The 12,562-nt window shown below is 35.8% G+C and overlaps 1 long non-coding RNA gene across 6 annotated transcripts; it reads left to right on the forward strand.

Annotated features, from left to right (window-relative positions):
* Window positions 1-10,543: 10,543 nt before the first annotated feature.
* LOC127126972 (uncharacterized) lies at window positions 10,544-12,055 on the forward strand. Of its 6 annotated transcripts, none has more exons than XR_007805175.1 (3): window positions 10,544-11,067; window positions 11,391-11,410; window positions 11,526-12,055. It is a non-coding gene; the product is annotated as an uncharacterized LOC127126972 (long non-coding RNA). The 6 variants fall into 6 exon arrangements; XR_007805173.1 differs by having other exon boundaries at window positions 10,544-11,023; XR_007805174.1 differs by having other exon boundaries at window positions 11,391-12,055.
* Window positions 12,056-12,562: the final 507 nt, after the last annotated feature.

Here is a 12,562-nt window from a genome sequence, read left to right on the forward strand (position 1 = left end):
GCGGTAAGACCGGACACTGGAAGAGAAATTGCCCAAAGTACCTGGAAGATAAGAAGAATGGAGTAGAGACTTCAATTTCAGGTATTTTTGTTATTGAAATTAATTTATCTACTTATGCATCATGGGTATTAGATACTGGATGCGGTTCTCACATTTGTACCAATGTGTAGGGGCTAAAAAGGAGTAGAGATTTGGCAAAAGGTGAAGTTGACCTTAGAGTTGGCAATGGAGCAAAGGTTGCTGCTTTAGCCGTAGGAACTTATGTATTAACTTTACCTAGTGGTTTAATAATTCAGTTAGAGAACTGTTATTATGTACCTGCAATTAGCATGAATATTATTTCCGTTTCTTGTTTAAACAAGTTTGGTTTTTCATTTATAATAAAGAACAATTGTTGCTCAATATATCCTTGATCTTGAAATGCATATTTATAACATTAATACTAAAAGGATGAAACCTAATGAGTTAAATCTAACTTACCTTTGGCATTATCGATTAGGCCACATAAATGAGAAACGCATTTCCAAACTCCATAAAGATGGACTCTTAGACTCTTTTGATTATGAATCATATGAGACATGCATATCTTGTTTAATTGAAAAGATGACAAAGTCTCCATTCACAAGAAAAGGTGAAAGAGCTAATGATCTTTTGGCCCTCATACATACCGATGTATGTGGACCACTGAACATACCAGCCAGAGGAGGTTTTCAGTACTTCATCACATTTACTGATGATTTCAGTATATATGGTTATGTGAATTTAATGAAACACAAATTAGATTCCTTTGAAAAGTTCAAGGAATTCAAGAATGAAGTACAAAACCAACTAGGTAAGAATATTAAAACTCTTCGATCAGATCGAGATGGTGAGTATTTAAGCCTAGAGTTTGATGACCATCTGAATGAGTGTGGGATCCTATCCCAACTTACTCCTCCTGGAACACCCCAATGGAACAGTATATCTGAGAGAAGAAATCGAACCTTATTAGACATGGTCCGATCCATGATGAGTCACGCCGATATTCCAAACTCCTTTTGGGGACATGCACTATTAACAACAGCTTACATACTTAACCGTGTTCCATCCAAAAAGGTTAAGAAGACACCATATGAGATATGGGGTGGTAAGAAACCACATATGTCTTACATGAAGATTTGGGGTTGCGAAGTTTATGTGAAATGGCAAATTTCAACTAAGCTTGAGCCCAAATCTGAAAAATGCTTATTTGTGGGGTATCCTAAAGAAACAAAAGGGTATTACTTCTACAATCCTTCTGAGGGCAAATTGTTTGTCGCTCTAACTGGAGTTTTCCTAGAAAAGGATTTTATTTCCAAAGGAATCAGTGAGAGGAAAGTAGAGCTTGAAGAAATTCAAGAATCACAAAGCATTGATACACCTATGGAGGAATTAGAGCAGGAAATACAAGTAGTTATGGAAGAGCAACCTGCTCAAGTAGAACAAGACCAACATAGGTCAAGCAGGATACATCACCTACCTGAGAGATATGAATATCTCATAACTGATCAAGATGATGTATTACTCATGGATTAAGATGAGCCTGTGACCTAACAAGAGGCCATAACTGATCCCGAGTCTGAGAAGTGGCTAGAAGCCATGAAATCTGAAATGGATTCCATGTACACAAACCAGGTTTGGACCTTGGTAGAGCCTCTTGTGGGAGTTAACCCTATAGGATGTAAGTGGGTCTTCAAAAAGAAGACTGACATGGATGGTAAGGTACATACCTATAAGGCAAGACTGGTTGCAAAAGGATATAAACAAATTCCTGAGGTTGACTATGATGAAACCTTTTCACCAGTTGCAATGCTTAAATCTGTTCGGAATTTACTTGCTATCGCTGCATATCATGATTATGAAATAATGCAGATGGATGTCAAAACTGTTTTCCTTAATGGGAATCTTCTTGAGGATGTGTACATGACACAACCTGAAGGATTTGACATACCAGAAGAAGCCCAAAAGATATGTAAGCTACAAAGATCAATCTATGGATTGAAGCAAGCTTCCAGAAGCTGGAATCTTTGTTTTGATGAAATAGTAAAACAATATGGATTCGTCAAGAATGAAGATGAGCCTTGTGTCTACAAGATGGTTAGTGGGAGCATGATCGTCTTCATGGTATTATATGTAGATGATATATTACTCATTAGAAACGGTGTCCATACCCTACAACAAGTAAAGTCTTGGTTGGGGAAATGCTTTTCTATGGAGGACCTAGGTGAAGCAGCCTATATATTAGGAATCAAGATCTATAGAGATAGATCACATAAACTGCTTGACCAAAGTCAGAGTACATACATAGACAAAGTGCTGAGACGCTTTAATATGCATGATTCCAAGAAAGGATTCATAGCTATGCAACATGGCTTGTGTCTATAAAAAACATAACCCCCTTCAACTAAGGAAGAAAGGAATGCATGAATAAGATTCCATATGCATCTGCAATGGGATCTGTCATATATGCCATGTTATGTACTCGACCAAATGTCTCGTATGCTTTAAGTGCAACGAGTATGTACCAATTTGATCTCGGTGATGCTCATTGGGTAGCTGTCAAGAATATCCTTAAGTATTTGAGAAGGACTAATGACTCATTCTTGATATATGGAGGCCAGGAAGAGCTTGTTGTAATTGGATACACCGATGCTAGCTTTCAGACAGATAAGGATGACTTTAGATCGCAATCTGGTTATGTGTTTTGCTTAAACGGTGGCGTTGTGAGCTGGAAAAGTTCAAAGCAAGATACAATTGTTGATTCTACAACCGAGGCCGAGTATATTACTGCCTCAAGTGCAGAAAAGGAAGTTGTTTCGATCAAAAAATTATTAGTGAACTTGGCATAGTTCCTAGCATTGTGGATCCCATTGATCTCCATTATGATAACAATGGTGCTATCGCACAAGCTAAGGAGCCTAGATCTCACCAACGATCCAAACACATACTTAGGCGTTATCACCTCATTCGAGAGATAATAGATGGAGGAGATGTAAAAATATGCACAGTACCTACACTTGAAAATATGGCTGACCTACTGACAAAGCCTCTTGCGCAGTAGAAGCATGATGGCCATACTAGATCTATGGGCATTAGGGGTATGACTGATTGGCTCTAGTGCTAGTGGGAGATTGTTGGTGTAAGCCCTAGAGGCCAATACTTTTGGTACTTGTATCGAATTATTTATTAATAAAAACGGCTTTTTCTTTATTATGTTTATTTAATAAAGTCCCTAGAATAGTTAGTCCATTTAATGTATCAAGTGTGACTTAATCATGAGAGCCCATTAAACATAAGGACATTATTCTTAAAGTATCTATAGTCGAGCTTTGTTGTAAAGTGGGATAACATTAAAGCATTAAGACTATTATGTATATAGACTGATGATCACGTCTCATGGATCATGGCTAAGAAGTTATCAAGTCTTAATCATATGTATGAATATTAAGAGTAATATTTATACTGGATTGACCCGCAATGAGAATACTATATAGAATGTTATGCAAAGTGTCATAAGTTATTCTCATGGTGATAATGGTGTATACCACCCTTCAACCTGAAACCACAATGGACCCTAGATGAAGAGTCGAGTGCCTTATTGCTGATCAAACATTGTCCGTATCTGGATGACCATAAAAACAATTGATGGGTACTCCACGAAGCATGCTGAGGGACATGAGTGACCTAGATGAAATTTGCCCATCCTGCGTAACAGGATAAATATCTATGGGCCAATATTGAACTAGACAAGGATGACACGGTCTATGCCTTGTGTTCAATATATATATAAGGGCAAAAGGGTAATTGTACACATAAGTATTATCACAAAAGGATTTTTCAGATCACATGACATTTTCGTGTCTTGGGTAGCAATGATATTTATTATGTTAAATATGTGATTTAATATAATTACCAATGTCGAGAGAACCTACAGGGTCACACACAAAATGGCAGATTGATGAGAGATAGAGTAAATAAGGAACATCGTAAGGTACGGTGCACTTAAGTGAGTTGTAGAACATCGTAAGGTACGGTGCACTTAAGCAAAATACGAAATATGATAAGATACCACATGCTTAAGTGATTTTGGTATATCATAAGATATGGGCCACATACACTTAAGTGGATTTTTTAGCTTACAACCCATACAAGTGGTTCTATAAATAGAACCCTTGTGCAAAAGCATTTGTTCAGTTGTAATTTCGTTTCTCTCTCTCTCTCTCTCTCTCTCTCTCTCTCTCTCTCACTCAAAGCCTTCATTTGTAGCAGCTAACACTGATATTGAAGGAATTCGTTCGTGTGGACTGAGTAGAGGCGTTATCACCATTCAACTTTCGTGATCGCTCCGTAGATCTGCATCAAAGGTTTCAATCACCATAAGAGATAACGATTCTATCACTGATCATGCCCATTCGTCAGGATCACTAAAAGAGATTTTTTTTTAATTTCGCTGCATTTTGGATCGCTCTCCTCCTCCAGCTCTTCAATTCAGATTTCATCTCTTTCTTGGATTTCCAAGATACCGATCCTTCTTTGATCTCAAACTGTTTGTTCTCTATCCAGTGATACACTATTCCTTGTACTATACAATACTGTAATCATTCCTTTAATTGTGTTTGTCTTGTGAGTCCCCGTTGCTTAGACAAATATTTCTCTCCTTGTTTCATGGAAGTTAATCTCTAAAATTGGGTTTGTCTTGTGAGTCCCCGTTGCTTGGACAAATACCCTTTGATACCATTCTGTTGGTACAAGTTATACTCTTCATCATTGTATGTCTCTCTTTCTATTCTCGTGGTTCCGAACTACAATTGCTCTGACTTTTTCATTGCACAATAAGAATACGTAGGCACGAGGATGCAAATCCTTGGCGAGCATACCTCTAATTATTCCTCCTCTGCCTTAGGGCATCATTCATATCTTTCACCATCTATTATCTACCTTCGATCATAAATCGTTCACCCAGTGACACACTATTTCTTTCATTAGAAATATACTTTCTTTGGAATTCCATACATACCTTTTTAGGATGTATAGCGAAAAGTCTGTATTTTTACCTAGAGTTGTTTGGGCTACACCCTCAAAAACTTAATTCCTCCTTTTTTGGCTAATCACCTTATAGTGACAGTCCTACTAGTCCACATATCAGTCAAAGTTGTTTTCCTCTATGGTACAAATCTCATTTCTCTTATAGATTCCAATACACTTTCACCTTTAGATTTCAAACAATACTTCTTCAGTCACTTATTTGCAAATACTCAATTATGTGACTTTGGTCACTTCATTCCATTCATTTCCATGATACATCCATATGCCACCTTTCTTCACTCCATGTGATATACCAATTATCTTTGAGCCAAATACACTACCTCTTTGTGCTCCTTCTTGCGTCACCTTGTGAACCAAGAGATGTTTGGGGACTATGCCCAAACACCTATTTCTTCGTCTTTTCGGCATTATCCTATAACGGCGGTCCTACTAGCCCGCGTACTGGTAATATCTACCTTACTCTTAGGTTTATCTTTTCACTCTTGTTGGAGTTCAAAACACTATTCTTTGGTTCAGACCATACCTTGATCACATTTCTTTCCATCTCCCGTCTTTAGTTCCTTGAACTACGAAGCTCTGAATTCCTCATTGCACTATGAGGATATGTAGGCATGAGGGCCCTAATCCTCACCGAGCACTCTATCTATTTCTCTTTCCTTTCCTCATTCTTTTGTGAGTAATCTTTAGATATAACATCTATTCGAGCGAGAACAATCAACACGGTTCCCATGGAGTATCATGGATGTTAGGGGTGCTAATACATTCCCCTTGCATAACCGACTTCCTTACCCAACATATTTCTTTCCTTCGGGTTTTATCGATGTTTTCCCTTTCCTTCTGGAATGAATAAAGTTTGATGACGACTATGTTGTATGTTCGAGCGTGCGATACGTTCGGGTATATTTCCGCTAGCTTCATATATATATATATATATATATATATATTTCTCTTTAGATTTTGATAACACTTAGTGTGTAACTTGAACTATTGAAAATTCTGGTTGTGTTGAAGTGTTTTAAATTGTCTGTGTGAAACCATTGCAATCTAAACCATTACAATTGATTTGTTGTAACTTCAACACAAAAGGAGTCATGCTTGGCATATTACACAGCAAGTGTTCAATAAAATTAATGCACACCAAGTGTTCAACAAAATTCCTTAGTCAAGTTTTAATTTTACTTCTCATTGGAAATTGTTTATCTTAAGTGTGGTTTATATTCAAACAAACTATATTGAATTTGTTGATTGGATTTTCTCATCTTTAGTATACTTTATATTACAGTTTGTACGCATATCCAATCCTACAATTAATTGTTCGAATAGACGAGAGTCGATCCAAATTCATTTTGCTTGCCATAGAAAAATATCTTTCAAAACATAATTTTTTAATAAGAACATTTTATTTAGCGATCTATTGACCCCCCCTCCCATTATAGATAGTTGCCCTCGTCTAACAAGTGGTATTAGAGCACAAGTTTATCTTGTGCTTCAAATTTACTTATTAGATTATGGCTTCCAATCTAAATGGGGCATATAATAAAGCGTCAATTTTCAATGGTGAAAGCTATGGTTATTATAAGGATTGTATGCATATTCATATCAACTCTATTGATAGGAATGTATAGAAAGTCATCCAAAATGGTTCATTTGAAATAACTAAGACCAATGTGGAAGGTGCTATCATACCTAAACAGGAAGCACAATGGAATGCAGAAGATGAGAAAAAGTGGTATTGTGATTGTAGGGTAAGGAATATTATAATCTCTGCTTTAGGAGTTGATGAGTATTATCGTGTCTCTCATTGCGAAACCGCTAAAGTTATGCGGGATTCATTACAAGTTGCCCATAAGGTTACAAATGAGATTAAACAAGCTAGAATCAACACTTTAAATCAAGAGTTTAAACTCTTTCATATGAAGCATGGTGAAATCATTGCCTATATGCAAAAGAGATTCACTCATCTTACAAACCGTTTGAACGCACCTGGTAAGCCGATTTCCAATGATATTGCTACTAACAAAGTTTTGAGATGTCTTAATAGGGAATGACAACCTAAGGTCACCGCCATTGAGAAAGCAAACAATTTATTGACTTTGGACACTACAAATTTGTTTGTAAAGCTTGAAGAATATGAGCAAGATCTCATTAGATTAGAGAAAGCATGAGGAGAATTCTAAGAAATAAAAGAACAAAGAAAAAGAGGTAGAAAAGAAGCCCATCGCTCTTATGGCTTCTAGTTCCAAGTTCTTAACAAAAGAGTATGATGATAATGTATCTAATGATAATGAGAAGTTGGATGATGAGAAAATGGAGTTGTTTATTAAACAGTATCATAACTATATGAAGAGAAATGAAGTAAAGCACTCTGACAACAATCTCATCAACTTTAGAAGACAAGTTGACTCCTTAACGCATGATGAAAATAAGAAAGGAAAGTCAAAGAGTTCATGTTTTAATTATGGTAAATTCGGACACTATAAGCCAGATTATCCACAACTTAAAAAGGATGAAGGTAAAGGTCAATACAAGAAGTCTAAAAAGACTAGAAAAGCGTACATAACTTGGGAAAGCCATAATTAATCCTCAAGTGAAGATAGCTCAAGTGAAAGTGACGAAGAGGCAAATCTTTGTCTCACGACCAATCATCATAAGAAGAAAAAGGTAAATTATTCTAAATATGGACCTATTGATGAAATGTCTCATTATGAATTACAAACTGATTTTGAGAATCTATATGGTGAGACCAAATCTTGACTTTCTTCACATCATCTTTGGAACCCAAGTTGACTAGTTCAATCTGCTCTTCAAATGACTGAATGACTTTTTCCTCGTGCTCAAGCAAACGAGATAATTCATCAGATACTTCTTCATCATTGTCGCATCTCGAAAAATATGATCCCTCACGATGGTCATGGAAAAAATTAGTTTGAACAGAGTCGCCTCCGAACTTTATTTATCCCAATGAAGGAATAGGAAAATATCGATAAAACCTTTAAAAATAGAATAACGGTCGTCGCAATCATATTCGGGTTCGGGAGTCGATTACGCAAGGGGAAGGTATTAGCACCCCTCATATCCGTTGTACTCAATGAGAACCTTTTAGTTTAATTTACAATTTGAATGTTAACTAATGTTCATTATTTTCTTCGGGTGATAAAAAGATTGACAATGGAGATTGATGGGAACCTCAGAGGGGAGAAAATGGAGGTTTTTTTATTAGTGTGCTCGCCAAGATCTCGCAATCTCGTGCCTACGTATCCTTATGATGCAATAAGGAAATCAGAGCATTCGTAGTTCGGGGAACTACGGTTGGTTGGTGTCTTTTGATGAACGACTGTTTAGATCGCATTCTAAAAGGCTGAACACTGGCTTGTTTACTCTCGGCGGAGGCTTAAGCGCTAGTTTGTTGTGCGTGTTAGAAAGGATTAAACAATGTTCTTTTTGAAAAGAGTTAAGTTGTTGGTTGCACGGGGCGAAAAGTTTAATTTAGTGCATCTGGTATTTTTTATAAGAAGAACGACGAAAGATTGAGCAATATGGTGTACACCAATCGTTCAATTCTTCCGAGGAATAACAAGGCGAGCACCTCATATTCCCTTTTTCGTTTTAATTTATTATTGAAAGTTATTTACGGAAATCGAATATGCATGGTGGTGACGCGAACGCCTCCCACTTGCTTACTCAAGGAATAATGAGGCGAACGCCACCCATTCCATTATCCAACTTTATTTAGAGTGTTTTAATCGGACGGCGGAAATTTGAGCAATATGGCGAACGCCAATCATTCAAATATTCGAGAGATAGTGAAGCAGGCGCCTCCTATTCTCTTTTTCATCCGAAGTTTAAATTATAAAAGAATATTCTTTAGAATTTGTATTTAATTTGGAATTTGTTTTGAATTTGTATAATTGAGGTTTTAATCGGACGACAAGAATTCAAGCAATATGGCGAACGTCAATCATTCGAATACTCGAGAGGTAGTGAAGCGGACGCCTCCTACCCTGCTTTTCATATAAGATTTATTTTAAAGTATTGTAAGGAGTACATTAATAAAGAAAAAGGTTTGGATTTGAACTTGTTAGCATTAATCGAGCCTTAAACGAGAATATTTGGCATTGGACCAAGACTGGATTCTTTTTAGAAAAAGGAATTATTTGCTAATATTTATAATTAATATACTATTTAATTAATTATAATGTTCTAACGAAATAAATAAAGATATGGATTAAAAAAATAATAATCAAAATCAAACTAAATAATATTTCTACTATTATTATTTAATCATAATCATCTTAATTTTTAATTAAGACATTTAAAATAATTCATAAACCAAATAAGTAAAATCGGGTGTTTGTGAAATAGAAAGGGGGTGAAGCCCCAAAACTCTAATTACAAAGGCCCAAACGAGGCCCTAGAGCAACAGGAAATTCGGAATGGGCCTTCCCTAATCATCCAAGACAACCGGAAAATTTTACGTTATACCCCTACATTTTATAAAAAATACCAATTTTATCCTTATATATTTTTAAATAATTTATTATTTTATTATTTAAATATTTTTTAAATTTTATTTTACATACCGGAAGACTTTGTAAAAAAATTCCGGTAGTCATTTTTCACGTATTTTTTAAACTTTTTTTATGTACCGGAAGACTTTACAAAAGAGTTCCGGTACACAAAAATTGACTACCGGAACTCTTTTACAAAGTGTTCCGGTATACAAAAAAAAAGTCAAAAAATATTTGAAAAATGAGTACCGGAACTCTTTTGCAAAGTCTTCCGGTTCACAAAAATTGACTACCGGAACTCTTTTGCAAAGTCTTTCGGTACACAAAAAAATGATAAAAAAATATTTGAAAATGACTACCGGAACTTTTTTGTAAAGTTTTCCGGTACATAAAATTTGACTACCGGAACTCTTTTGCAAAGTCTTCCGGTACACAAAAAAAAAAATGTTAAAAAAATATTTGAAAAATGACTACCGGAATTCTTTTGCAAAGTCTTCCTGTACACAAAAATTGACTATTGGAACTCTTTTGCAAAGTCTTCCGGTACATAAAAAAATATTTAAAAATACTTGAAAAATGACTACCGGAACTCTTTTGCAAAGTCTTCCGGTACACAAAAATAAAATTTTAAAAATATTTATAAAATAAAATAATAAATTAATTAAAAATATATAAGAATAAAATTGGTATTTTTTATAAAATGTTGGGGTATAAGGTAAAACTTTGAGACAACCGGCTCAAAGTGAATTATAAAAAAAATGGATTGGAGTGGGCCTTAAGCCTAACTCCTTCTAAATCCACCCAGAAACAGAGAAACGAAGCGGAAGCTGTACAGCTGCCCTGCGCGTGTGACTTGCAAACCTTCGTCCTTCTCCACGTAGTAGTCGGGCTCTTAATTGGGAAAACGCGTGGCCCTTAAAAAACTCACCAGCCATCATTGCATGAATTAATAATAAAAGGTAATTATCTCCATTAAAAACAATCACATAATAAACGCATGAAATCTATTGCATTTTAAACTCAATCGAACCTCTCTCCTCTCTGCGTCTTGGGTGAGTTTTCGTCGTGATGAGGTTGAGTTTTGAGCTCACTCGTTTCAAAGTTTTCTATTGGGAAAAAAAACTTTGAACAAGTTTGGTTTTTTGGAGCTTTAATGAGGGTTTTTTGGATCATTTTCTGCAGTGTAACAGCGTTCTTCACAGGGTTTTTTCTTCCAATGATTAGATGTCTCTTATATAGAGTCGAAATGGGTGGTCCTTCAATCATGAGCTGGAAGGGGTGAAAGGAATCATTCCTTTAGAATTGGATTTCTCACAGATCTGGTGTGGTCCCCTCAAAAATGAAAGTGGTAAGAAACGAAATTGTTTATGGTGAAATCTCTCCAAACGCGTGGCCACTTTTGCTGAATCCTTCATTGAATTCTTACTGCTGTGAAACCTGTACTTGCTGTGGTAAGAAGCTGATTCTTACTGCCATGAAAGTTGAGTTTTAAATGGTATATAATTTGTATTTTCCTTGGCTAAAAAATTAGCTTCGTGTCTTCCTGGTTTTTCACTGATGTGGAGTTTTGAAACGAAAACGATTTGATTTGATTCGTGCCGTAATTTAGGTCTTATAATTACTATAACTAACGGTGTGAAGTCCTTTCGTTAATGGCTTCTTGAAACACGTATGTCTGGATCCAAATCTCATTGTTCCGTTAATAATTCAAACCATATGAGTTTGTGCACGAAATCCTTGGAAAAGAGTGACTTGTTCTTCATCTGTTTGTATTCTACTCATATTATGTTGATTGCTTGGCTTATGGTTTTCTTGCAGGTTATGTGCATGCTGGTTTGGTATGTCATGATGCTTGCCTCTTCTATGTCTAAATTGATTTATCATTCATTTTGGTAATCCTCTGTGCGGTTATGGCGACAGCGTGGCTTTGAACAACTTGTTTCCTTTTTGCAGTTTGCAGTCTTAACAACAGAGTCTTCTAATTTTGAAGATTGTCAAAGTTACTCTTGAAAGATCATATTCTGCATATAGAATTTTTGATCCTGATATCCTAAAACCTCTTCATTTTAGACAGGTTGTGATTAGCATTCCCTTGTGCCAATCATGCGGATGATACTAAGGTGACTCTTAATTGATGGATGCTTTCGGTTGTAAACATGTTCTAACAGATGATTTTTTAAAGAAAGAGGCATCATTCCCTCCAATCCTTTTCATTCATCATTCCTTGGACCAATGGAAATGGAGCATTTGCCGGCACCCTCTGCGGATCATGGCATTTTGGAATCCCTTGAGCATACATGGATGAGCTTCCTCTTCAAGATGCTCATTCTGTCTTTCTTCCTGCCTCAAATTATGTAATAATGCTTCAAAAAGTGTATTGAAGCTGCATACATGATATGTTTTTTTAAACATTTGTAACAAAATCCGGGAATTGAATAGTACTTATACGTTAGCAAGGAAATAAACATGGGCTCTTACTATCATATGTTTGTGAATTCAGAACATGTGAAACTCTCTGATTAGAGTTCAGCGGTTCAAAGATCAAAACGAAATACTCTTTTAATAATTCTGTATGAAGTTGTACAAAGTGGTCAAAATTCCACCTAGCACAAATAGTAAAATATGGACTTCAAACCTTAATTTAATGGAAATTCTCATGGCATGTCCTAAGCATATCAACAATGGTAATTATAAAAATGCAATGGAATGTTATGAATCTCTCTTAGGTCAATCATCACTAATTAGTTGACTTTTGGTCAAATGCTTGACCAAAAAAGTCAACATTGACTATAAGTCAAACTAGGTGGACAAGTGTCAATTCAACATACAAATGCAATAGTCCTCAATTACGCGCCAACTTGTACACTAATCCCTCAAGCGACTTTTCGTAAAGCATAACTTGTACTTACGAACCATGCACTGCTTTTTGAATCAATGATGTGCAAGTTTTCAAAGTGACTTGAAGATAAAGTAAGTGGTGATATGGCCTA

The sequence above is a fragment of the Lathyrus oleraceus genome, chromosome 3 (assembly GCF_024323335.1).
Source record: "Lathyrus oleraceus cultivar Zhongwan6 chromosome 3, CAAS_Psat_ZW6_1.0, whole genome shotgun sequence".
In the NCBI taxonomy this organism is placed as follows: domain Eukaryota; kingdom Viridiplantae; phylum Streptophyta; class Magnoliopsida; order Fabales; family Fabaceae; genus Lathyrus; species Lathyrus oleraceus.